Source organism: Narcine bancroftii, chromosome 11, assembly GCF_036971445.1.
Source record: "Narcine bancroftii isolate sNarBan1 chromosome 11, sNarBan1.hap1, whole genome shotgun sequence".
NCBI classification, from domain to species: Eukaryota; Metazoa; Chordata; class Chondrichthyes; order Torpediniformes; family Narcinidae; genus Narcine; species Narcine bancroftii.
Genome location: NC_091479.1, coordinates 52,584,069 through 52,610,755, shown reverse-complemented (window position 1 = coordinate 52,610,755; position 26,687 = coordinate 52,584,069). Strand labels below are relative to the sequence as shown.

Here is a 26,687-nt window from a genome sequence, read left to right as displayed (position 1 = left end):
AACAAAGTTTTTCAACAGGCTGAACTAAGAACTCACAACCTGTCTTCAAAACAAGATGCCATCTTGCCATCTCTCTCTCTCTCTCTCTCATTTTTTTTTAGAAAAAGCCTATTTGGTCTCTCCTCTCTGCTTGCAAAACCTTAGAACAGCAAACTGGTACCAGCCAGATGACTGCACTGGACCCATACTTCTGAGTCCATTCATCTGTTGCTTTAAAAACAATAATCCATTTACACCTGCTTTTGAAATTCTTTAGCAAAACAGTCTCCTTGTTTTGTCTTTGCAAAGGCTCTCGGTGCCTGAATGACTCACTCTCAGCAAAGCTCTTTTATTTTAAATAAGAGCTGTTTTGTGAAGTGTATGTGTTTGTTTGTGACCTTAACGACTCCTACAATCCATCTCTTTCAAAAACATCTCTATATAAAATTTAAAATATATAATCTGTCACAGGACAGATGCAGCAGAGGAGTTGTGATAAAATCAATGGTGTCCTTGCAAAAAAAAAGTGGGAAGAGGTATAATCTGGTGAGTGGAGTTTGTAATAGATTGAAACTTGAACCTCTCTCTATTTCAGGAGACAATTTACTGTCATGTAATTAAAAAGTGTCATAAAAGTGAAAATTGCTTTTTTCCTGCTATAAGGCAGACAGACGCACCCTCTGGCAGAAATTACCTGAAATGCCTCTTGCAGTCAGAGAAAGACTGAGTGCTTTCCCCCACCTACCCCCAACCACCCAAAACCCTGGGCGAAGTCACTGAGTGTGTGTGAATTCTCTTTCAATGCTCACAGACCATCCAAGTCATTGGCAATGTGAGCTCCACTTTTGAACCTCTGACATAATTAGGAACCATTTAGCACTCGCTCGTATCCCAGGTCTGATACCTGACACCCTTTTAGCCAGTTTAGACCCAGTCTCTAACATTTCACAGCCTGGTGTGAGTTCCTTGACTGCTATGTCCAGAAGCCCGCAGCCTGCGTGGGTTCCTCTCCTCAAGTCACCAACAGCCTGCCACCTATGTGGGTCCTCCAGTTGCAGAACCCTCACTGGTCTGCTTCCTTGGTCACTGACCTGTGGATTGAATCCTCTGCTTCTGAGATGTTGGTGGGATGTGGTCTTTCTGTTTTCTGGTGCCCTGCACTAGTTGTCCGCTTCCCCAGAGTTCACGGTGGCAAGGAAATCTAAAAAATCTAAATAAAAAAAATTAACTAAGCGGAGAATCTCACATGTCTAGAGGGATGGAAAGGGCATTATTACAAATTGAAGCCTGATATTTGAATATTCATGTGCCAAATTTGCAAAAGCATCGAGTATATATTTCTCAAGCTATTTGTAATTTTTTCCAAAGGAATACAACCTTGAATATTTGCATGTCATCTTGGCATCCCTAAAAATATATGTATATCTGATTTCCAAGTAAGTGCAATACATGTCCTCATCACCGCTAACATTAATTTAACAAATTTCAATTGATATTTTAATAGATTTAATTTGGGCCTTGTTCATTCAATGTTTCCTAATAAAAATAAGGTCAGATTCTGTGGAAAAACCTCTCCTATAACTTGTTCCATTAATATTGTAATTCTCCCCCAAAAACATCTTGCATTAGGACAAAGATAAGTTGAATGCAAGAAAGTTGCGACATCTTCATCACACGTAAAACATTGATCTGATAATTCTGATTTTATTCTATTCAATTTCACTGGTGTAAGAAGTAACTGTAGAAGAAAAACTATTTGTGAATTCCTTCCTCACTGCTGCAGTGTGGAACTCTGGTCAATAGTTCCAAAATGCTGATTTGAAGTGAATTAATACAACTCCCCTGGATCACGTGATCTCTATTGCCAAATCAGCTTCCTGAGGAGCTTTTCAAATCCAACAGCCTGAGTCACCTGACTCCAGGTGCAGCATTCAAAAAAAATCCTTGCTGACATCTACTACATGACTGATGTAAAAACAATTATACTGAACTAATTTATATCTTGCATTGAGATCCTTATATAGATCTGCCCATATTTGCCAATCAATTACAATATTCAGATCCATTTCCCACCTTTGTCTCAACTTATGAACTCCTCATTTAAAGGTTCCTACTTGTAATAAAGAGGACATTATCAAATTTTTTTTTTGACAATTCCTATTATAAGGAATTTCTATTTCAGTACAACATGGTTGGTCCTAACTTATCCTTTAAATATGCTCTAAGTTGGAAATAGCAAAAAAAGTTTGCTATGAGTTATATAATATTTATTTCTCAGTTGGTCAAATGACATTAATTGACCCCTTTCATCACAATCTTCAACATTTATTATCCCCTTACGAAACCCGCTGTCCAGAAATTGATGATCCTTTGAAAAAGATACGAGGATTTTGAATCCAAGCCATTCTAGGTGATGTACATCCACTTACACCAATTACATCATTTATTTTATTCCATATATTAATCAAATGTTTCAACAATTGTGTATCTTTATCACCAACCATTAATTTTGATTCCCAGTTGTACATAAATTCTTCTGCTTTTCCCTTTCCTATTTTATTTGATTCTATTTTAACCCTTTCAAAAAAAGAAGCAAGAAATCTCATTTGAGCTGCTCCATAACAATTTTTAAAATGAGGAAGCTGCAGTCCTCTCAATGCAGAATTTGCAATGGGTTATTTGTAACATGGGATTCAATCTGAAATGGGTTCATGTGACATAAAACCACGATGCAGAATGTTTTCTAAGAATGGAATACAAGAGGAGGATTTGTCTAGTTCTTCAGCAGGATATAGATCACAAGATATAGGAGCAGAAGTAGGCCCGTCAAGTCTGTTCCACCATTCACCCACTCAGCCCCACTGCCCAGCTCTCTCCCCATTACCCTTAATTCCTTGATGTATCAAATACCTGTTAATCTCTGCCTTAAATACAGCCAATGACCTCACGTGGGTTTCATGACCCACTGACAAAATCAATTTTTCCACTTTTGTTTTAAATTGACACCCTTTTATCCTGAAATTATGCTCTCCTGTCCTAGAATCCCCTACCATGGGAAACATCTTTGCCATATGTACTCTGTCCAGGCCTTCTAGCATTTGAAATGCCTCTGAGGACCCCCTTATCCTTCTGTACTCCAACTAGTACAGTCGAAGAGTCGACAATTGTTCCTCATACACTAACCCTTTCATTCCTGATATCATTCCAGTAAATCATCTCTGACCTTCTCCAACAACAGCACATCTTTTCTCAAATATGGCACCCAAAACTCTAATTCTGATTGAATGGAAATGCAATTCTCAAACGACACAAACACAATGGTTACATGATATTATGTCTTGTTGATATTTACCACTCGGGAAGGTTCTTGTTGGTTTTCAGATAGAGGTGTGTTGTTCAGGGAATCATTAATGTTTTTGTGACTCAACGTCCAAGCATCTGAAGTCCGTTATCTCTTCTGAAAAGCTTTATAGCTTTAGCATGGAGCAGAGCTGAGCCACGACTTTGCAGGTATCTAAGGGAGTGTGTGGGCAGGGTTTGTTCTGGACCAACAATTTCACCAAGTGACTCTCCTTGAAATCAAGATTCAAACCATTTTGAGGAATACAACAGGAATTGTTCAACAAGAGCTTGGTGTTCCCTGAGGAGTTTTCTTTCAATAGTGGAAATGATTTTTTTAAAAAAGGCCGTTAATATTCCTGATACAGATCTTTGTACTTAACTTTCAGGTTGCTATCTGTTTTTAACTTGGAGGCCTTTAATGGGGTGACTGTGTGGAATTTTTGCTTTAACCAAGCAGCTCTCTTGCAATTTTCCAGCTGTTGGATGCGATTCAGTTGTTTGCAAGTTTAGTAAGTGGGATTTTGATGTGAAATTGCAACTCACAGCGTCATTTTTGTGTTTGAAAATGCCAATGTGAAAATTTTAACTTCAGTCTTCTTGGTTTGCTTAAGTTTACAGAGGAGACGTTGCGTCAAGCTGAGAAGACAGAGTTGGATGCCCATTTGGCGAATCGGCTGGGCAAAGCAGAAAGCACAAAACGAGGGGCTGAAAAAATAATGAAGCAGACTGAAATGCCGTTGAACCAAACCCAGGTAAAGAATTTAATTTTGTGCAGCGTACTTAAGAGACCAAACAATTTGGGATTTTAGTGGTGACCTATTTAAATGAACAAAATCTGATTAGAATAGAAGTTTATGGAATGTTTGGAAGTTGCCACAAAAAAATGGAGCATATAAATTAGATAACTGAACAATACAATGAGCCTGGTGTCACAGTATCTGCCTCCCTCTACCGTACATCACTGTTGAACCTTCTCCCCAATATGAACCTGATGTCACAGTATAGGTCAGAGTTTATTGTACATCACTGTTAAACCTTCTGACTACAGTGAATCCAGCGTCAGTATATCTGTCCCAGTCTACTGTACATCACCATTAAACATTCTCCCCACTGTGAACCTGGTGTCACAGTACCTGACACAGTGTATTGTACATTACTGTTAAACCTTCTCACTGCTGTGAAGCCAATGTCACAGTAATGATCTCAGTCGTCCATACATCAGCATTAAACCTCTCTCCACTGTGAATCTGGTGTCACTTTGCCTGCCACCCCAATATGAACCTGATGTCAAAGTATCTGACACTGTTAATCGTACATCAATGTTAAACTTTCTCCCCTCTGTGACCCTGGTGTAATAGAATCTGCCTCAGTGTACAGTCCATAACCATTAAACCTTCTCCCCACTGTGAACCTGGTGTCACGGTGTATATCCCAATTTACAGTATATCACCGTTAAACCTTCTCCCCACTGTGAACCTGGTGTCACGGTATATATCTCAATTTACAGTATATCACCGTTAAACCTTCTCCCCAAAGTGAACCTGGTGTCACAGTATCTGCCTCAGTCTACCGTACATCACCGTTAAACCTTCTCACTACTGTGAACTTGGTGTCACGGGATTGATCTCAGTCTATCGTACATCACTGATAAACCTCTTCCCCACTGTTCACCCGGTGTCATGATATCCATCTCAATTTACCGTACATCACTGTTAAACATTCTCCCCAATGTGAACATGATGTCACAGTATCTGACACAGTTTAAAGTAAATCACTGTTAAACCTTCTTACTACTGTGGAATCCATCTCACATTTTCTGCCTCAGTCTACCGTTCATAAACATTAAACCTTTTCCTCCTGTGAACCTGGTGTTAAAGTATCTGCCTCAGTTTAACGCACATCACCATTAAGCCTTCTTACTGCCCTGAACTCAGCGTCACAGTATATGCCAACATCAACTGTACTTTACCGTTAAAACATCTCCTCACTCTGAACCTGGTGTCGCAGTATCTCACACAGTTAATTGTACATGACTGTTAAACTGTGTTAATGTTGTGAACCCATTGTCTCAGTATCTCTTATCAGTCTACCATACATCATCGTTAAACCTTTACACATCTGTGAATGGGTGTCACTGTATCTGATACAGTTTATCGGACATTACTTTTCAACTTCCTCACTTCTGTGAACCCAGTGTCACAATAACTGTCTCAGTCTACCCTACCTCATTGTTGAACCTTCTCCAACTGTGAACCTGGTGGCACAGTTCTGCCTCAGTCTCCCGTATATCACCATTAAACCTCCTCCCCACTGTGAACCTGGTGTCACTGTATCTGCCTCAGTCTACCATACATCACCATTAAACATTATCCCCATTGTGCACCTGGTATCACTTTATCTACCTCAACATACCGCACATCACCATTAAACGTTATTCTCATGTGAATCTGGTGTCACAGTATCTGCCTCAGTCTACAGTACATCACCGTTAAACCTGATCCCCACTTTACTCCTGGTGTCAAATTATCTACCTCAACATACCATACATCACTGTTAAACCTTCTCGCTCTGTGAACCTAGTGTCACAGTATCTGACACAGTTCATATTATATCACTGTAAAACCTTCTCACAAATGTGAATCCTACTAAAAAATAATACTCCCCTTCTAAGTCTCACTGTATTCGAATCCCACCTATTTTAAAAATTCCAAAAAAAAGAGAAACATCAATCCCAAAACAAGATACTCAAAAGTAGTAGCCCCCTAAAAATCTGGGTGTGGTAAAGTCCACAAGTAGCAGGTGACTAAAGGACTCAGTGCCACCCACCCCCAGTCAGACTTTCACAAAGTCCTGAAACAAAAACATTCAACCCAGTGATTCCAGTCCCAATGATTGTTCCGGATCGTCAATATCGAGAAGACTTTGCATCCATTCAACTTTTTTCCCATTCTTTCCATATTTTCCAATCTTCCCATTTCCATTCCCATTGACCCTTCCCTTTGGTGACAATGGTGACGATCACCCATTTCCTCGTACATCTGGCAATGAATTAGCAAATATTAAAGCATCATGGTCATTCTCAAAAAACTGAGATTGAAAATTCCCATAAAAATCTTTCAATACTGCTGCATAACGAAAAGCAAATTTATATCCCTTTCGCCACAATACTTCTTAGGCTGAATTAAATTCTCGGTCTCTTCTGATAATTTCTTGACTCAGATCTGCATTAAAAAACCCCTATTATTTTGAACCATCAGTGGAGTCTGATTTTGCCATGTTTTCTGCACCACCAATCGGAGTATCACCTCTCTGTCTTGTTATTTAATACAGCGAATCAAAACTGCTCGTGGTAATTGGCCTGGAAACGCTCTGTTCACTCGATCTAATTCCAGTCCATCTGGAACGAATTACCTGCCCTTCACTTCTGGGATCCATTTCTTCAAAACCTTCACCGGATCCGAACCTTCCATATCTTCCGGAAGACCTACTATCTTAACATTATTTCTACGACATTGGTTTTCTAATGAGTCAAACTTCTTCAATAATTCCTTCTTCTGAATCCCCCAATCTACAAAAGGATCTTCCACTATTTCCATTTTTTCTCTATTACGCTCCACTTGACTCTTGCATTCAAGAAAGCCTCCTCAATCTTTTTAAAATGATCTTGCACAGTATCCACTGATCGTGTCCATCTCGTAACATCACTCTTAACTACATTAATATCTTGCTTCATAAAAGTTATTTCTTCACACACAGTGTTCATTTTAGTTTTCATTTCGAAAATCCTTGAGTCATCTGATGAGTCATCTGCATTGACATATTTGCCATATCTTCCATGAGTTGAGCAATCCCTTCCAGAATTGGAAACACAGAATCCAGTCCAGGATCCATCACCTGCCTTTGAGGCTGACCTTCTTTTGCCGCAGTCCCCAGTTCTTCAAATTCTAATGAAGTTGAGCTCTCTTCTTGTTCCAAAGCAGTAGGTCCTCTTCCAGTACGGCTGCAGGTCTGGACACCCAACAACAGCATGCCTACCTCAACAGTGAGCGACCTCGTCAGTTCACCGTCGCTCAGGCTCCCCCACAGCCCACACCTTCTCCAAAGGTTTGTGGACCCTTGACGCACTGCACATGCCCGGTAGGGCCACCGACTGCGCAGGTGCGTCATCTGATGCTACACTGTACCTCTCCTGACCACCAGGCAATGCTGCAGGCTCACGTGCCTGTCCTCGTTCAGCTGGCTCGCCCTCACGCCTGTGTTCACGAGTGCACGAGTCGAAACCGCTGAACTCATCGCTAAGCTAGCGCCGACGAAATACTTAGCCGGGCAGGAGTCCTCTGAGGCTTGGGGACTCCAGTCGACAACTCTGTTACTTCAACTTGAACTTGGCCTCAGTTCTTCAACACTTTTGTAAGGTAATTTCTTCTGTAACTGAGTTTTCGATTTTTTCACATTTGCAGCCATTTCGATCCTCCACTATTCCAAAGTCTATAAACAGTATTTTTAATCACTTTTACAACTTTTAAAATTGAGCATTTAATAGTCTAACTGCGGAAGGGTGGAACCACACGTCTACCCTCTGCGCCATCTTGTCACAGTATCTGACACAGTTTATAGTAAATCACTGTTAAACCTTCACATTACTGTGAATGCTGTCTCTCAGTTTCTGTCTCAGTCTACCGTTAATCAACGTTAAACCTTCTCACCCTGTTAAATTGGTGTTAAAGTATCAGCCTAAGTTTACCACACATCACCATTAAACCTTCTCCCCATTGTGAAACCGGTTTTACTGTATCTGCCACAGTTTATCGTACATCACTATTATACCTTCTCACTACTGTGAACTTGGTGATATAGAGCCTGGCAGTCTACCGTACATCACCAGTAAACCTTCTCGTCAATGTGAGCCTGGTGTTACTGTATCTGCCACAGTTTAGTGTAGATCATCATTAAAAATTCTCCCCAATATGAAGCTGGTGTCCCTTTATTCGCCAAAGGTTATCGTACAGCTCTGTCAAACATTTTCCCCACTATGAACCCGGTGTCACAGTAACTGTCTCAGTTTCCCATAAAGCTTTTTTTCCCACTCTGAGCCCAGTATCAACGTATCTACATAGTCTCCTGTACATCACCATTAACCTCCTCCCCACTGTGAACCAAGTATCAGTATCTGCCAGTTTATTGTACATCATTTTTAAACCTTCTCACCACTGTAAACCTGGAGTCACAGAATCTGCCTTATTCTACCATACATATCTGTTAAACCTTCTCAGTACTGTGAACACAGTGTCACAGTATCTGCCAAAGTCGTCGACTGTACATCACCGTTAAACATTCTCCCCAAGTTGACCCATTCATCACTGTTTTTTCCACCATTTATCGTACATCACAGTTCAACCTCCCCACTGTAAACTTGGAGTCACAGTATATTCCACAGTTTATTGCACATCACTGATATTCTTTCTCCTCGTTGTGAATGTGGTGTCACCATATCTGCATCAGTCTTCCGTACATCACCATAAACTTTGCACCAATGTGAACCTGGTGTCACTTTATCTGCCACAGTTAATATTACATCACCGTAAAAACTTCTTCCAACTGTGAACCTGGTATCACAGTATCTACCACAGCTTATCATGCATTACTGTTAAACCTTCTCACTACTGAAAACTTGGTGTCACAGTATCTGCCAAAGTCTACTGTATATCACCGTTAAATATTCTCCCAACTGTGAACCTGGTGTCACAGTGTCTGATACAGTTTATCGTACATTACTGTTAAACCCACCAGATAAGCTCCAGATAGCGAAAGAGAAGTTCTCACATCTGCAGGAACTTGGGATCATTCGTCCCTCCGACAGTCCTTGGGACTCGCCGCTTCACCTGGTCCCAAAAGCCTCCGATGGCTGGCGCCCCTGCGGAGATTATCGACGGTTTAATGACACGACAGTACCTGACCGTTACCCCATCCCTCACATTCAGGACTTTATGGCCAATCTGCATGGTGTGAGAGTATTCTCCAAGGTCGATCTGGTGTGCGTGTACCATCAAATCCCATTGCACCCAGATGACATCCCCAAAACGTCCATCATCTCCCCCTTCGGCATGTTCGAATTTTTATGCATGCCTTTCAGGCTCAAGAACACCGCCCAGACATAATGCACCTCATGGATACGGTGCGCAGGGATTTGAATTTCGTGTTCATTTATCTGGATGACATTCTTGTCGCTAGCAGAGACTGGGCACAACACAAGTCTCATCTGCACACCCTCTTCTCCCGACTGGCCGAATTCAACCTAATGATCAGCCCGGCCAAATACCAGTTTTGTGCAGAAGAAAATTTGGATGGGATGAAACTAATCCAGAATCCATTGCACAAGATTGGAAAAATTAGATTGAGCGTCTTCAAATACTTGGACGTTTTGACGTCAACAGACTTTGGAGTGGCCATATTTGCTCAGTTACACCATTTTTCTGATGTAAGTGAAGGTGGTTTTGATCCTGTCAGTTACTGAGTCCTGTGAAATAACCCAAGTGCGAGTAGATGGTGGATTTGTAATGGGAAAAGCCAGAGTGGCTCCATTAAAGTCAGTCACCAGACCTTGAATGGAATTGACTGCTGCTATTATGGCGAGCAAAATGGACGCTATGTTAAGAAGAGAATTACAGATGGAGTCCGCAGATCCTGTGTTTTGGACTGATAGAACATCAGTGCTTAAATATATTAATAATGAAATCATGAGGTTTCATCTCTTTGTGACTAACAGAGAGAATGAAAACCTGGACAACAACAAATGGCAGATTTACCACATGACAGAGTTTCACCTGATGAATTCCCATTTACATCCGTGGAAGTTGATTATTTTGGTCCTTTGCAAGTAAAGTGCGGACGAAGTGTTGAAAAACGATATGGAGTTATTTTCACTTGTTTGACTATGAGAGCAATTCATATTGAAGTAGCGTCATTGCTTGATACAGACTCTTTTATTAATGTTCTTTGGCGTTTTATTCCTAGACCTGGTCAAGTAAAAGAATTATGTTCTGATAATGGATCTAACTTTAAAGGAGCTGAACGAGAATTATGAAAAGTTATTCAAAATTGGAATCAACATCAAATTCCTGATGCGTTACTTCAGAAAGAAGTTAATTGGATATTTAATCCACCCATAGTTATGGGTGTGGTACGGGTAAGGGTTAGTTGGTTGTGGAGAACGTTTACAAAGGTCTGTACTGGGCAGTACTGGGCAGCAATGCTTAATGTTGTAATGGATGCGGAAGCTCTGGGAAGGGGTAAGGGAGGGACTGGCCAGGAAGTCTGCAGATTCTGGGTCTGAGGGCAATGCACAAACATGCTGGGGAAACTCATGGATAGTTTTGTGAGGAGCAGGTCCTGCATCACGAGTCAAATTGAGTATTTCGAGGAGGTGTCAAAGGAAATAGATGAAGGTCAAGGTCTGTATGTGCTGCACGTGGATTTTAGTAAGGTGCTTGACAAGGTCGTCACGGTGGCCTCATTCAGCATGTCGGGAGGCATGGGATCCATGGAGCCTTGGCTGTGTGGATTCAGAATTGGCTTGTCTGCAGTAAACAGAGGGTAGTAGTAGATGGAACAATGACTAGTGGCTCTCCAAATGGATCTGCTCTGGGACCCCTGCTCTTTGTGATTTTTATGAATGATGATGGGAGTGGAAGGGTGGGTATGTCAGGGGATGACACAGAGGTAGAGATGTTGTAGACAGTGTAGAAGGTTGTCATAGGTCATCCAGTTTGCAGAGAAGTGACAGATGGAGTTGAATCCTGTAAATACAGATGTACTTAAACAAGCAACTGGTACAGGTTAATTTCCAGAGTCATTTTCAAGGGCATGAATAAAAGTTATTCCAAAGTAGGTTGGAGACCCATTAAAATTAGCTTCATATAGACCAATATCTTTATTGAATGCGGATTACAAGAACGTGAGGGCAGAGCACTTGGTTAATGGCAGGATTATGAACAGTGTGCAGGACTGAGATATATTTAGATTCTGCGCCATAAATCGCTCAAAGTTGCTGTGCAAATTGAGAGGGAGTTTAAGATGGTGTATTGTGTGCTGGCCTTCAGGAGTCAGGGGATTGAGTTCAAGAACTGAGAGGTAATGCTGCAGATGTACAAAATTCTCGTCAGACCACACTTGGAATATTGTGTGCATTCCTGGGGCAAAAATACCAGTGGACATCTAAATAAGGTGAGATGAGGGAACTTTAGACAAAATGTGAGGGGGATATTTTATTCACACAGAATGTAGTGGGTGGCTGGAATACATTGGCAGGGGTGGTACTGGAGGCTCATCCAAAAAAGACACAAAAAAGATTTTAATATAGGGACAGGAATAAAAGAAAAACAGAAGGTACTGGTGAGAGGGAGGGAAGAGTAATATTGTTGTGGGGTAGGTTCAGATGGGTCAGCTGAAGGGACTCGACTGATCCATCCACGATTTGTCCAACATCTTGCTGCCATGTCATGGTGAACCAGGGTGTTGCCTGATGGAGACACGTGGCTCTGAGCTCTGCAGAGATAGGTCGTGCTTTTCTCCAAAACACACTTCCTCAGGTAAAGCAGAGGAATGGGAAAGATCCTAGTGTGCAGGGGTAGGGAGGGGGGTGATGGGGTAAGAGTTGGGGCCCTCCAAAGTCATCGTGATCAGGCCTCGGAGACGGCATCTCTATCACTCATATTTCTCTTCCCAGGAGAAGGAGCGATCTCAGAGACAAGACACGAGTCCAGAAGAACATTGCATCCCAGCTGAACAGAGAACGGACAACATCATGGTGGCCTGAACCCCTCCCCTTCTCCCTCTGGCCCTGCCAACTCCATTCCCCACCTCTTCCATATCCCTTCACCCACTTCCCCTCCCATTTCTCCCCTACCTCTCCTCCATTCCAATCCCCTCCCACTCACCTTCCCCTTCACCTACCCTCACACCTATGCCCGAAACTTAGCCCTCCTACCTTCACCTCCCCTTCCCCTCTCCTTTCCCCCTCCCCTTCGCCTCCTACCCTTCCCCTCCTCCCCTTCCCCTCCCCTTCCCTTCCTACCCCTAACAGGGGAAGGAGGGATAGGGGAAGGGGGTAGGAGAAAGGGGGGTAGTGAGAGGGTAGGGGTAGGTAATGGGGTAGTGGTAGGCGGTGCGGGTATGGGGTAGGGTTAGGGGAAGGGGGTAGGTGTAGAGGATAGGGGTAGGGTTTAGCTTAGGGTTGGGGAAGGTGGGTAGATTTAAGATAAGGGTCAGGGACGGGTAGAGGTAAAGTTAGGTTTAGGGTTAGGAGATGTGGGATCGGGTTAGGTCGAGGTTTAGGGTGAGGTTTAGAGTTCGGGGAAGTGGGCTTGTGATAAGTTTAGGGGAAGGGGGTAGGAGTAGGAGGTAGAGGTGAGGTGTGAGTTGGGGTTAGGGGAAGGTGGGTAAGATTAGGTTGGGTTTAGGGGACAGCATAGGGATAGGGTTAGAGGACAGGGTGGAAATAAGAGTTAGGGTTGGGGATGTGGTGTAGTGTTTAAGGGTATCGGTAGTGTTAATGTTAAGGTTAGGGTTTGTTAGGGGTTAGGGTTAAGTTGGGGAGGGGAGCGTGGGCGGCGAGCGGGGCACAGGAAATGGAGAGGTGATGAGGGAGGGGAATGGGCAGGGAAATGAAGAGGTGTATGGTGTAGAGGAAATGGGAAGTGAATGTAGGAAGGCACCCCTTACCCCACATTATCCCTGCCTCCTCTACTCCTTCCAGAGGAAGCGGGACCTCATTCCGGCCAGAACCTCCCTGTAGTTACAGAGCCTCTGTTTCAGGAAATGCCTTCGACGCTTGCCGCTGGACAGACATCTTGTCCCTTGATTCATTCTATACCGTTGATATTAAATTTAAAAATGGTTTGGTCTTTTAAAGCTTGAACTCAAAAGGCTGGTCCAGATAGACAACACAGAAACAGGCCCTTCGGCCCCACTCTCCTGCTGGCTGTGCTGTTGTAATCAGTCCATATTCCTCTCCACCTTTTCATTCTTAGCTCCCATCAAGCTCATGTTGCCTTGTCAATCTCACGGCCTGTGGGAAGAAGCTATTTCCCTCCCTGGCTTCTCTACTTTTATTCCTCCATATCTCCTTCCTGATGGCAGGGGGACAAAGATGCTCTTTGCTGGATATCTGGGAGTCTATTTACAGAGCCCATCCCTGCAAAAAATTCAGGGGTCCCTTGCCTTGAGGTTCCACCCATGTTGCCTCTCCCTCAGCACTCTCTCGTCAGAACACAATTGCACCCTCCTTCCCCTCCTCTCCCAGGTCTCAATATCCCCCTGACAATTCCAGTCAGCTGCAATGTCTACACCCTGCCCCACCTGCTATCGAATGCCCTGCATCCTCCTTCCCCATTGGTTTCCTCCTGTTATCAGGCATCAGGATGGACCCCACCCTGTTGAAACTACCCGTATTCTCACTGATCTCTCTGCGCCTCTGCCCTGCATCCAGGGGTCTTGGTTGTCTTGTGGTGATGGTGGAGAACAAAGTACCAACTCAAGGAGATGGGGAGCTGTAAGGAGACCCCCAGTTCCAGGAGACAGGGAGAACCACAGAGATGCCCAACTCTGTCAAACTGGTAGAACCCGGTCATCAGGTGCAAGGAGCTCTTGGTACTGCTGCACGTGAGGCAGGTGTGGCCCAGCCCCACACCTCCACCCTGTCAATTCCCAAAACACATTTCCTATTCATGTGGGGGTCCAAAATGGATAGAGTCTGGAGGACCATGTACATTGTCAATCAATGGGGGAATAACCCTAACCAGCATGGCTATTGTGTATGGCTGTGCTTGGAAACAAAGTGCAAGGGCACCAAAAGCTTCTATGTGCTGAGGTTCTACCTGGCTCAGGTGTTGTGAAAGATTGGTCTGGCCCTGATGCCACACAATGTCCTAGTCAGTAGGACTTTGCCCCATCACCTTCATGGGAATGGTTGCATAGACAAACACTATTGACCACAGGGCCATCAGGCAGTGATCAGCATGGAATTCCTGCTGACACAGAGACTAGGACTTGATGAGATACTGCGGGGTGGTCCCCTGAGCGGAGCATCCAGAGACAGACATGCAGAACTGCTGGAAGACCAGAATCTCAGTGAAAGATGCCCTTTGGTCTGCCTGAAACCCAGATAAGAGAAGCAAACACTAGAAGCCCAAAGCAAAGGGAGGAAGGTTTAGGGGCAATATCAGGGGTACTTGTTTTTACACAGAGTTGTGGGTGCCAGGAATGACTTGCCAGGAGTGGTGATGAAGGCTGAAATATTAGGGCATTTAAGGGCTTCTTGGACACATGAATGAAGGAAACATAGAAGATAGGAGCTGGAGTAGGTCATTCGACCCTTCGAGCCTGCTCCGCCATTCAACGAGATCATGGCTGATCTTAAATTTCAGTACCCCATCCCCACCTTCTCTCCGTAACCTTTAATACCCTTATACTGAAGAAATATATCAAATTCCCTCTTAAACATATTTAATGAACCTGCCTCTACTGCCCTCTGTGGCAATGAATTCTACAGCTTCACCACTCTCTGGGTAAAGAAATTCCTCCTCATCTCCATCCTAAATGGTTTGCCTATTATCGTCAAACCATGGCCCCGGGTTCTGGATTTTCCCATCCTTGGAAACATCCCATCTGCATCCATTCTGTCCAGTACTGCCAGAATTTTATATGTCTCTATGAGATCCCCTCTCAATCTTCTAAACTCCAGGGAGTATAATCCCAATTTGCGCAATCTTTCCTCATAAGTCATTCCTGCCATTCCAGGTATCAGCCTGGTGAATTGTCTCTGCACCCCCTCCATTGCAAGAATGGAGGGTTATGAAGGAGGAAGGGTCTAGTTTTTATTTTGCTTGGAATTGATAGGTCAGCGCAACATCGAGGTCCGAAGGGCATAACTGTTCGACGTTAACCTGCTGGTCTTTTAGCACATGGAGATGTGGGTGAGGGAATGCTGCCCACCGGCCTATTCCAGGTTGCTGAGAGATGCACTGAGGCTTGGCGCAGCCAACACGAGGGCGCTGTGGGGAAGGACTCTCATCCCCCGTGTCTTGAGGGGCGGAGACTAAGGGGAACCCCTTCAACCACAGAGTGCAGGGAGTAACCACAAGGTGTCAAAGTGGTGGAATGATGTTAAACAGAGAACATGAGCAGTGAAGGGAATATAGGCATGCAACACGAGGATGAGAAAAGACATGGAACAGTTGTCCTCTTGATCAATAATTTTAGAATAAAGTTAATTTTGGGGTGAAAAAGAGAAAAGCCCGAACTCAGTCACCTTTGTTTCATGAGATACATTCTCCAATCCACGAAAGCTCCTCTGTACCCGTTCAAATTTAACACGAGGAAACTGTATTCATGGTGGAAACCTCTGCAAACACACAACGGGACCTACGCACAGAGAGACAAATGATACATGTGCAGTCCCTCCCAAAAAAGAAATAAATTCTCTTGAATCAATAGCAGAGTCATGGAGTCTTTGACTGAGCCGGTCATCCATCATTCTCCATTCTCACTGCTCGCAGGAAGAATCTGTTTCTGGGTCTGGTGCTACTGGCTCCAATATTCCTCGACCTCTTTCCTGATGAGAAGAGCTGCCAAATGCTGTGGGCAGGTGGAAGGGATCCTCAACGACATTGACAATGAACCCGGTTTATCCCATTGATATTTGGGGTGGGTGGGTTGGGGGGAGAGATTCCCCATGATCCTATCTGCCACTCGTGGTCCTGCCAACCATTTAAAAAAAATATTTATAAACTTAAAACCACAACAAATTCACACAATTAATAATAATGCTCATCTAATGTGTGGCATCTATAAAAGAAAGAATAAAGAAACCACCCCCCACCCCCATCCACAATATGCTACCCCCTCCCACTTCTCTCTTCAACAGAAGTGTCTGCTACAGTGGTGACCTCAGCAGGACCCAGCCCTTCAGTTGGACGTGAAGATCAGGGTCCAGGTGGCTCTTCAGATGGTTTGGTTGAAGCTGTCAATGTTCTGGATGTCGCAGCCACACGTGGGGTTCAAACAGGCCAAGGACCAGTTCCACCTCCAAGAGATCACCGCTGATGACATCCATTACTCGTCCATGATGTTCTTGCTCTTCAGGACATGGCAGCAAGGCTCATCGACTTCTGACATCAGCCTCCCGAGCAAGGCAAATAGGATGCCCTCAAGGAGCTCTTCACCCGCACCTTCAGGACACGCCTTCATCCTCCACCTCATTCAGTTCCTGCTCTCACTGTCGCATGGCCCAGACAGTCATCCCAACATGAGTCCCTTCAAGCTATTTCTTTTCAGCTCTCACCAAATGCCCTGGACCCACTTTTCAGGAACTCTTCCCTCTTCCTCCCTATGTCATTGGTATCTCCATGTGCCACAACCTCTGTCCCATTTTAGGATGTCTTGGACACCAGCAGCAACACCCCAGACACTGGCACCAGGGAGGCACCACCTGGAAAAGGTCCAGGGTCCTAGTCCAACAGTCTTTTTCCTGAGCATCCAGGCAGCAGAAAAATATCAATGGCTGCTCAAAGCAAAATCCTCATTGCGGTGCCCACCAACAAGTTGAGGCACAAAGTTTTGTGTGTGTTTTGGGTTACTGGTGCCAACATATTCCCCATCTCACCCTGTCCCTCCATCTACTGTACAATGTTGCCCAGAAAAAAAAAACTCTCCGCTTCATTGATGACCTGAACAACAAATGGCTTCTTAAATGGTAAAACACGCTGTTGAACACCACTGCCACTGACCACAAGCACCCCCCAACCCCTCAAAACTGGAAGACCCTTTGAATGACTTGTCTCTGCAATGAAGACAATGGTCTAGTGGAGCCTTGAGCAAAAGAGGCAAGGTCGCCGAGTCCCACACAGCTTCTGGTTCAATTCCCTCCTGGAAGCTGCCTCCCGCGACTCCCCATCTGAGTGTCAGATGGTCGCCTGCTTACCACAGAGAACCAGATGGCAGCAGAGACAGTCACACTCCAGCCACACCTCCCAACATGTGATGGGTTCAATCTGCGGATGCCACTCACAGCGGACCGAAGAAGTGGTACATGGCAGACCGCACAGAGGCCGGGCCCGAAGGGCTGAGCCACTTGCAAGAACAGATCATGTCCTGTCCGAAAGTGACAGCCTCCCACTTGAATGACCCCGAGAAGAGCTTGGCACCATGGCCTGGGGCAAACCGTTCAACACCCTCGATGCTGGACAGCAGGAAAAAGCTTGGTTTACTGACGGCTCCAGCTGGTGGAGGTGCGAAAAACAACGGTGTAAAGTGGGAGCACTCCAGCCCACCACAGATAAAGTACTGACACAAGAGGGTGAGGTGGAGGGGAGAGCCAACTGTCCAAGCTGGCAGCTGTGGCACTGATCCGAAAAGGGACAACCAGGCGGGCCCAGGAGCCTCTTTTCCGATCAGTGCAACAGGATTTCTGGGCTGTGCCAAACAGCACGTCAGTGTGGATGGGTCGGCGTCAGGAGACAGGGAGGCAGATCCATGGCTGCCTGCTCTGAGGACAACAGCACTGGCAGATCTTCTGAGAGGTGGAACAACAAAAGAATAGTCAGGGTCCACCACGTGGATGGACACACGTCTAGGAAAACCGCTGAAGCTGACGCAATGCCACTGTGGACTGAGCTGCTCAAATATGCTCTGCCACTATTTTCCCCAAGCAGAGAGACCCTGGAGCCTTGGCAGCATTGGTGCATCATAAATGTGGGCATATGGGGGCACTATGATGGACAGAGGATCTGGGGGTCTCATGATGTTGCAAGAACTGTGATGGCCAAATGCCCTATTTGTCAGCAATTAAAACCAAGGGCCACATTCGCTGGGGTTCGGGAGCTGACCAAGTCTGATAAATTGACCATATCAGGCCTCTCCCCTGCCAAAATAAAAAGTGATATGTTCTCATGATGGTCAGCACATACTCGGATGTCCTGCCAGTGGGCCGACCAAGCACCATTTAAGCGTGCTCGATATGTGGAATACCCTATCGGGTAACGTCTGACCAGCAATGGGTGGTGATGCCAAGTATTTGGGGCCACCTGCATATCCCCTACCACCCACAGGCATCCAAAATCAATGAGTGAATGAATGACCTGTTCAAGGTATCGTACGTGACAAGTTGATTGTCAAGTTTTCTATCCATGAGTGGTTGCAAGTGTATCGATTAATCCGGCGAGTTTGTGTCTGTGTGTGTCTTTTACTCCTCGTGCGACTTCACTACATGTGTCAATAAAAGACAACTGTGTTCAAATTCGCCACCCTTGGGACCCCTCGAATCAGTTTCACACACATAATAATTGGTGCAGTGAGCAGGGTCCTTCGAGTTCCGACTGAACACAGCTGCAGTGGAGATGCTTTGGAATTGGGGCAGGAAATCGAGTGCAGGCAGGGAGAACAAGATCTGCGGGTGGACTGACGAGAGTGCAGGGTTCGGGAGCTTGGCAAGCATGCTGGCGGACCACGGCAAACTGGTAGACTGGTCCAAGCTCCTGGATCCACATCTTGAGAAAATAGGTCACCACGTGTGGTCCCACTTCAGAAGTCGGGGTTCCCAAATTCTAAGGGGAATCAGAGGGTGCCTTTTGGCTGCCAGTGTTTCTCCTGAGAAACCAATGTGAGATCATAGAAAGGAAAGATTTGGAGAGGGCCCAGGAAAATAAGGAGATAAAGGTGGTCCAGCAGTGCTGCTGTGCACTGCAGGAGGAACCTGAGCCACTGATGTCGAGATGAGAGGGACAGAGGTAGCCAACAGGCATGCCGATCAAGGTCTGACTCCCCCCCCCCCCGCCACACCCCCAGTGAGTGAGTTTTTACTGGCCATGGAGCGATTAGCCGAGGCCATTTGCCAGGATTCAGGCATTAAAGGTTTCAGAACAGGCCAGGAAGAGCATGAAATCAATTTATTTGCAGAAGTTGTTCTGATATATCTGACAGACCCGACACACTCATTGCTCAAGTTGTGCTCCACCCTGGAGGACTATGGGGACATCTCTGGGTATAAGTTCTTTTGGGATATGTGCAAAATCATGTCACTTAGGAAGGGGGATTAGAGCCAATGTCAAGAAAATAGTCAACAAATGTGGCGGCAAAATGGGATCAAATATCTAGGAGTTAGAATAGATAACAACGAGTAATTTAGACCAGCTGAATTATTCTCCCCTTGCTTGGGGAAATTGAGGAGGATTTAAATGGTTGGATGTCCCTGCCCATTACACTAGTGGTGTGACAGAGAGGGGAGGTGTTACAGAGGGGGGAGATGATGACACAGAGGGGGTGATGATGTCACTGCATGGGGCAGCCATAGCTGAGTCGTGCCATGGCACAGCAACACGAGAAAGATGCCTCTCCTGGAAGGGGATTCTGGCCCACGTGTCGGAGTAGGACGCTGTATCATCCCAGGGACCCTCTGATCAACAGGGTTGTGTTTGGAAGCACCCTGCGCCCATGGGTGAGATAAAGAGCCTGTTACAGGCTCCCCGACTGGGACAGAGACTCCTCTGGCACCATCCTTTACCCAGTGTGGGCGGAGAGAATGGAGGCTGCATTTAATCCCCTCTCCCCATCCTGAGTGTAGGGCACTTTATGAGGCAGCTGGAGGGGACTGGGGAGGGGAGAACAATGGCAAGTGAGGGGATACAGGGATGGGGTCTGTAGGAGTGGAGGGGAGAACAAAGGAACAGGGTTGCACCACAGGCTAATGTCAAGGGAGATTGGATCAGAGATAGGGGACATAGGGTTGAGCTGGGGGGATGGGTGCGAGGGGACGGAAAGCACTGGGGAAACCATGGGGGTGGTGTTGGGTGGGGGATAAGAGTGTGGTAGAGGAATCTGGGCAGGGGAGAATGTGAGGTGTCTGAGGGAGAAGAGAAGTTGCGAGGGGGATGGAAGGCAGACCTTTCAACAGAAATGGGACAGAGCTCCCCCTCCACCTGGAATGGGATCTGTCCACTGAGAGACAGGACCGTTCCTCCTCCCCGTGGTTACAAGATCCCTTCCACCCTTGCATACACCCCCACACCCCCCCAACCGGGATAGGATTCTTTCCCCCAGTGGACCTGGATCAAGGTGCTAGAAAGTGTTTCTGCTGCGGCAGACCCAACAGAGTTGAGCGGTGAAGAGTGGGGCTCTCTCCGCACCACCTGCTCCCTCAGGCGACGAGGTCTCGCTTGCATCATGGAAGATCACGGTGTTGCTGAGCTTCTGGGAATGTGGAGGGCTTCTGCTAAACCCGTGGTAGGGTTCAGAGTGGTTCATCTCCCCGGGACGTGCTGAAGGTCAAGATGACCCGATCCTCTCATGGAGGGAGGGTTGTAGACAAAGTGAACGGCTGCAGAACTGGCCTCAGTCTGAGGAGAGTGATCATAGAAGGACCTGGGGTGGCAATATTTCTACTGAGAGAAGCTGGAACGAACCACCAGAGGATCAATTCTGACATTTAGTTGACCCTTGGAAGGGAGTTAGAGGGAGGGGTAGAGACTAACTTGGACAGCAAGGCTGGGTTTTGATAAATGACCTGTTGTGTACCCTCTGGGTGTGTAAATGCTGCTGCTTCTGCCCCAGAGGACATGGCAATAAGATCACAACAGAGGTGGCCACACCGTGTCATGGACCCAACGTCCCCAAGGTGGTGTCCTGCACAGATGTTAAAATCATCGACAATGGATCTTTCGGAGTGGTGTACCAGGCAAGGCTGGTGGACTCCGGAGAGCTGATTGCCATCAAGAAGATCTTGCAAGACAAGAGATTCAAGGTGAGGGGGAGGAGCAGTTGTGTGGAAATGAAAAACCCTGATATTTAAATTTAGGGCCTACAGCACGTTCACAGGCCCTTGCGACACATGAGCCCGTTTCACACAATTACACCCAATTGACAAACACCCCAAACACATTTTTGAAGGGTGGGTGGAAAGAGGAGCATCTGACAGAGACCAAAGCAGCCATGGGGTTTGGAAACAGAGAAAGTCACACAAACCCACAACAGCAGCCCCCCTCCCCACACACAACCCCCCACCCCACACACACACACACACACTCACACACACACACACACGCACACACACACACACACACACACACACACACACACACACACACACACACACACACACACACACCTGGCAAATATCAAAGATTTTCTGCAAATTCATTGTTTAGTAGAAGCTGGGAAAACAATCATAAAAACTGAAATGATACTTCATTGAACCCCCTGACGAGTCCCCACTCCAGCGACACGAAAAGTACCCCCCACTGACTCTCGAAAAGTCCCCCACTTCGGCCTCCCTTGGAGTTCCCCACCTCTGACCTCTTGACAAATCTCCTCCCCGCCTCCCCCCTCAACTTGGACAAGTTGCCCCTCAGGGCCCCGACCCATCGCCCAGCCTTGCTGATGTTCTTCTCTCGCCATAGAACCGCAAACTGCAGATCGTGCGAAAGTTGGATCACACCATCATTGTCCCTCTTCTCAACTTCTCCTCTGTAGTCAAGGTAAGATTCACCTGCACCCACCCCACCCTCACTCTGATGCATATCATTTGCTGCTACCTTCCCCATTCCTTCAATCGATCTGTCTCGCTGCAGCCTCTCTGTTGCCTCCATCCTGCCCCTCTGACCAGTGCTGACTCTTTGACGTTGGCTGCCCTGCTCCTCACCCATTAACTCATGACCTCTTGCCATTTCAACTCCAGACAGCAGCAGCCAAGACCACAAGACAAGGTCGCCAAATTCGGCCACTCAGCCCCTCCAGTCTGTTTCCCCAATTCATTTCACGAATGTACTTTCCCCCATAACTCAATTTTGGCACCTTTTGGTGCGCTTCCAAATCAACGCCTGCTCTGAATCGTCCCAACAACTCAGCCTCCACATGTTCGACCCCAGCCAACACCCAGCTGCAAACATTTCTCATCTCGAAACGTCAATGGTTTTTCTCCCTCGGTGAATCCTTGCCTCACGAGGGAGGGCGGTCAGAGCTGCACATTTTGTGCAGTCTCACCAGAAGCCGAATGATGGGGCAGCGGACGAGTCCACTACGGCCTGTTGACGCTCTGCTCGCTGAGCCGTTGGATTCATGCCATGTTGTGTTGAGCAGTGGGGGCATCAGGCCTACAGAGAGCAGGAGGGGCTGGCACTCCTGTTGGGAGAGGCACGGGGTTTTGGAGGGTAAATCCAGCTGACATGTTTGTATTGTGTCCAAGAGGAAGAGCAGGTTTATTTGAATCTGGGTCTGGACTATGTTCCCAAGACGGTTCACTGCATGGTCCAGCACTTCAACAAGGCCAAGCAGCCCATTCCCATGATCTACATCAAGGTGGTTGTGGGTCTGGGTGGTCAAGTTGTCCACTGGGGCAAGCTTGGATGGTGGGGTTGGAGGATATGAAGGAGTTTACTGGCTGAGTCTCGCTGGGGACTGGATATCGATGAAGGGTGCATGAGGGTCTCAATGGGTATTGGTGAGGAGAGAAAGGGTAGTGAGGGGAGAGGGGTGGAGAGGATGATGAGGATGGATGTTGATTGGCAGGGAGGGGCCCTTCACCCACCTCCCCTTACCCTCAGGATATAGACCCGGCCAGTGTGGAGGCAGAGTGGGTCATGTTATATCGTTGTGTTGCCAGATGTTCATGTACCAGCTGTAGCAGAGCATGGCCTACTTCCATCCTCAGGGGGTTTTCCATTGAGACATCAAGCCCCAGAAGATGCTGGTAGATCCCGAGATGGCCTTCTTATTGCTCCTTTATTTCGGCAGGTAGATCCACCCATGTCTGTCCGTTCACCACCTCAACGCGGTCCTGATCCCTCTCCACAACATGGCCTTGTCCCCTCCCCACCAGCTCTCACCCCTCCCCCACCAGCTCTCTCCCCTCCTCCCTCTCCCAACTTGCCCCTTCCACAGCTTAATAACTTATTCTAAATAAGATTGTGGGGGCCTTAGATGGAATGAACAGCCAGAAACCTTTCCTAAAGTGTCAGGTGCAAATCTCAGAGAGCATCCGCTTCAGGTGAGGGGAGATTTTTTTTTATGCAGAGAGTTGTGAGAACTTTGAATGCGTCACCGGAGAAAGTGGTAGCGGTTGGTAGAATAGGTACATATAAAAGTCTCTGAGACGAGCATGTGGATGTAAGGGAACAGAGTTTTTACATGATAGAGGAATTTGGGGATATGGCGAGAAGGCAGAGTAGGTTGAGTTTGGTCATAAATTAGATCAGCCATGATCGTATTGAATGGCGGAGCAGGCTCGATAGGCCATTTTTGTCCTATTCCTGTTCCCACTTCCTATGTTCCTATGGGTGTGGGTCTGGTAAAGGTTGTGGAGAACATTTACAAAGGTCAGTACAGCCTTTATGGGCCAAAAGGCCTGTACTGGGCAGCAATGCTTGATGTTCTAATGGATGCGGAAGCTCTGGGAAGGGGTAAGGGAGGGACTGGCCAGCAAGTCTGCAGATGCTGGGGCCGAGGGCAATGCCCAAACATGCTGGGCAAACTCATGGATAGTTTTGTGAGGAGCAGGTCCTGCTTCACAAGTCAAATTGAGTTTTTCGAGGAGGTGTCAAAGGAAATAGATGAAGGTCAAGGTCTGTATGTGCTGCACGAGGATTTTAGTAAGGTGCTTGACAAAATCCCCATGGAGGCCTCATTCAGAATGTCTGGAGGCATGGGATCCATGGAGCCTTGGCTGTGTGGATTCAGAATTGGCTTGTCTGCAGTAAACAGAGGGTAGTAGTAGATGGAACAATGACTAGTGGCGCTCCAAAGGGATCTGCTCTGGGACCCCTGCTCTTTGTGATTTTTATGAATGATGATGGGAGTGGAAGGGTGGGTACGTCAGGGGATCACACAGAGGTAGAGATGTTGCAGACAGTGTAGAAGGTTGTCATAGGTCATCCAGTTTGCAGAGAAGTGACAGATGGAGTTCAATCCTGTAAATCAGATGTACTTAAATAAGCAACTGGTCCAGGTTTATTTCCAGAGTAATTTTCAAGGGCACGAATAACAGTTATTCCAAAGAAGGTTGGAGCCCCATTAAAAGTAGCTTCATATAGACCAATATCTTCATTGAATGCGGATTACAAGAATGTGTGGGCAGAGCACTTGGTTAATGGCAGGATTATGAACAGTGTGCAGGACAGAGAAATATTTAGATCCTGCTCCATAAATCACTCAAGGTTGCTGTGCAAATTGAGAGGGAGTTTAAGATGGTGTATTGTGTGCTGGCCTTCAGGAGTCAGGGGATTGAGTTCAAAAATCGAGAGGTATCGTTGCAGATGTATAAAATTCTCGTCAGACCACACTTGGAATATTGTGTGCATTCCTGGGGCGAGAATACCAGAGGACGTCTAAATAAGGTGAGCTGAGGGAAATTTAGGCAAGACGTGAGGGGTACATTTTATTCACACAGAATGTAGTGGGTGGCTGGAATGCATTGTCGGGGTAGTAGCGGAGGCTTGTCCAAAAAAGGCATGAAAAGGATTTTAATATGGACAGGAATTCAAGAAAAATGGAGAGTACTGGTGTGAGGGAGGGGAGGGTTCAGGGGTAGGGGGGATGATGGGGGAAGTGTTGGGACCCTCCAAAGTCATTGTGTTCAGGCCTCAGAGACAGTATCTCTATCACTCGTATTTCTCTTCCCAGGAGAAGGAGCGATCTCAGAGACAAGACACGAGTCCAGAAGAACCTCGCATCCCAGCTGAACAGAGGACGGACAACATCATGATGGCCTGAACCCCTCCCCGTCGTATCCCTCTGGCCCTGCCAACCCCATTCCCTGCCTCTTCCATGTCCCTTCACCCACTTCCCCTCTTCTCCTCTACCCCTCCTCCATCCCAACCCCCTTCCGCTCATCTTCCCCTTCCCCTGCCCTCACACCTATGCCCTAGCCCCAGCCCTCCACTCTTCACCTCCCTCTTCCCCTCCGCCCTTCCCTTCCCCTTTCCCCCTCCCCTTCCCCTCCCCCATCCCCTCCCCTAACCCTCCCCCTTCCCCTCCCTTTCTCCTCCTCCCCTTCCCCTCCCCCTTCCCTTTCCCCTTCCTACCCCTAACCTAGGGGAAGGAGGGGGAGGGGAAGGGGGTAGGAGAAAGGGGGTAGTGGAAGGGGGTAAGGGTAGGGGTTGTGATAAGGGGTAGGGTAGGGGGTAGTGGTAGGGGGTGCGGGGATGGGGAAGGGGTAGGAGGTAGGGTTAGGGGAAGTGGGTAGGTTGTAAGGGATAAGGTAGGGATAGTGGTAGGGGGTGCGGGTATGGGGAAGGGGTAGGGTTAGGGGAAGGGGGTAGGTTGTAAGGGATAGGGTAGGGGGTAGTTGTAGGGGGTGTGGGTATGGGGAAGGTGTAGGAGGTATGGTTAGGGGAAGGGGATAGTTGTAGGGGGTGCGGGTATGGGGAAGGTGTAGGAGGTAGGGTTAGGGGAAGGAGGTAGGTTGTAAGGGATAGGGATAGGGTTTAGTTTAGGGTTGGGGAAGTTGGGTAGAGTTAGGGTTAGTGTTAGGAGACATGGGGTAGGGCTATATCTTGGCTTATGGTTAGGTCTATAGTTCGGGGAAGTGGGCTTATGTTAGGTATAGGGGAAGGGGGTAGGAGCAGGGGGGTAGAGGAGGAGTGAGGTTTGGGGTTAGGGGATGGTGGGTAGCATTAGGGTTGGGGTTAGGGGTGGCATAGGCGTAGGAATAAACTTAGGGTTAGTGGATGGAGTGGGGGTAGAGTTAGGGGACGTGGAGTGGTGGTAGGGGGTATCGGTAGTGTTAAGGTTAGGTTTAGGATTTTGTTAGGGGTTAGGGTTAGGAGTAGGAGGAAGGGAAGGGGGAGGGGAATGGGGGAGGCGAGCGGGGGACGGGAACTGGGGACTGGAAGGGGGAGGGGATGTGGGAGGGGAACGGGCAGTGGAAAGGGGAGGGGAACGGTCTAGAGGAAAGGGGAGGTGAACGGTGGACGGCATCCCTAGCCCCTCCCCTCCCCTTCCCTTCCCCCGCATTTCCCCTGCCTCTCCTCTCCTCCTTCCAGAAGAAGCTGGGCCTCTTTCCGTCCAGAACCTCCCTGTGGTTTCAGAGCCTCCGTTTCAGGAAGTGCCTTCGACGCTTGCTGCTGGACAGACATCTTGTCTCTTGATTCATTCTGTACCATTGATATTAAATTTAAAAATGATTGGGTTTTTTAAAGCTTGAACTCAAAAGCTGGTCCAGATAGAGAAAACATAAACAGGCCCTTCAGCCCCTCTCTCCTGCTTGCTGAGCTGTTGTAATCAGTCCATATTCGTCTCACCCTTTTCATTCTTAGCTCCCATCCAGCTCATGTTCCCTTGTTAATCTCATGGCCTGTGGGAAGATGCTATTTCCCTCCCTGGCT

At 46.9% G+C, this 26,687-nt stretch overlaps 2 long non-coding RNA genes across 2 annotated transcripts; both read left to right on the top strand.

Annotated features, from left to right (window-relative positions):
- Nucleotides 1–3,661: 3,661 nt before the first annotated feature.
- LOC138745392 (uncharacterized) lies at nt 3,662–12,486 on the top strand. The gene is made up of 3 exons (XR_011346236.1): nt 3,662–3,830; nt 3,933–4,073; nt 12,047–12,486. It is a non-coding gene; the product is annotated as an uncharacterized lncRNA (long non-coding RNA).
- Nucleotides 12,487–20,775: 8,289 nt separating this feature from the next.
- On the top strand, nt 20,776–25,466 carry LOC138745391 (uncharacterized). Its single transcript, XR_011346235.1, has 3 exons — nt 20,776–21,112; nt 21,768–21,845; nt 24,985–25,466. It is a non-coding gene; the product is annotated as an uncharacterized lncRNA (long non-coding RNA).
- Nucleotides 25,467–26,687: the final 1,221 nt, after the last annotated feature.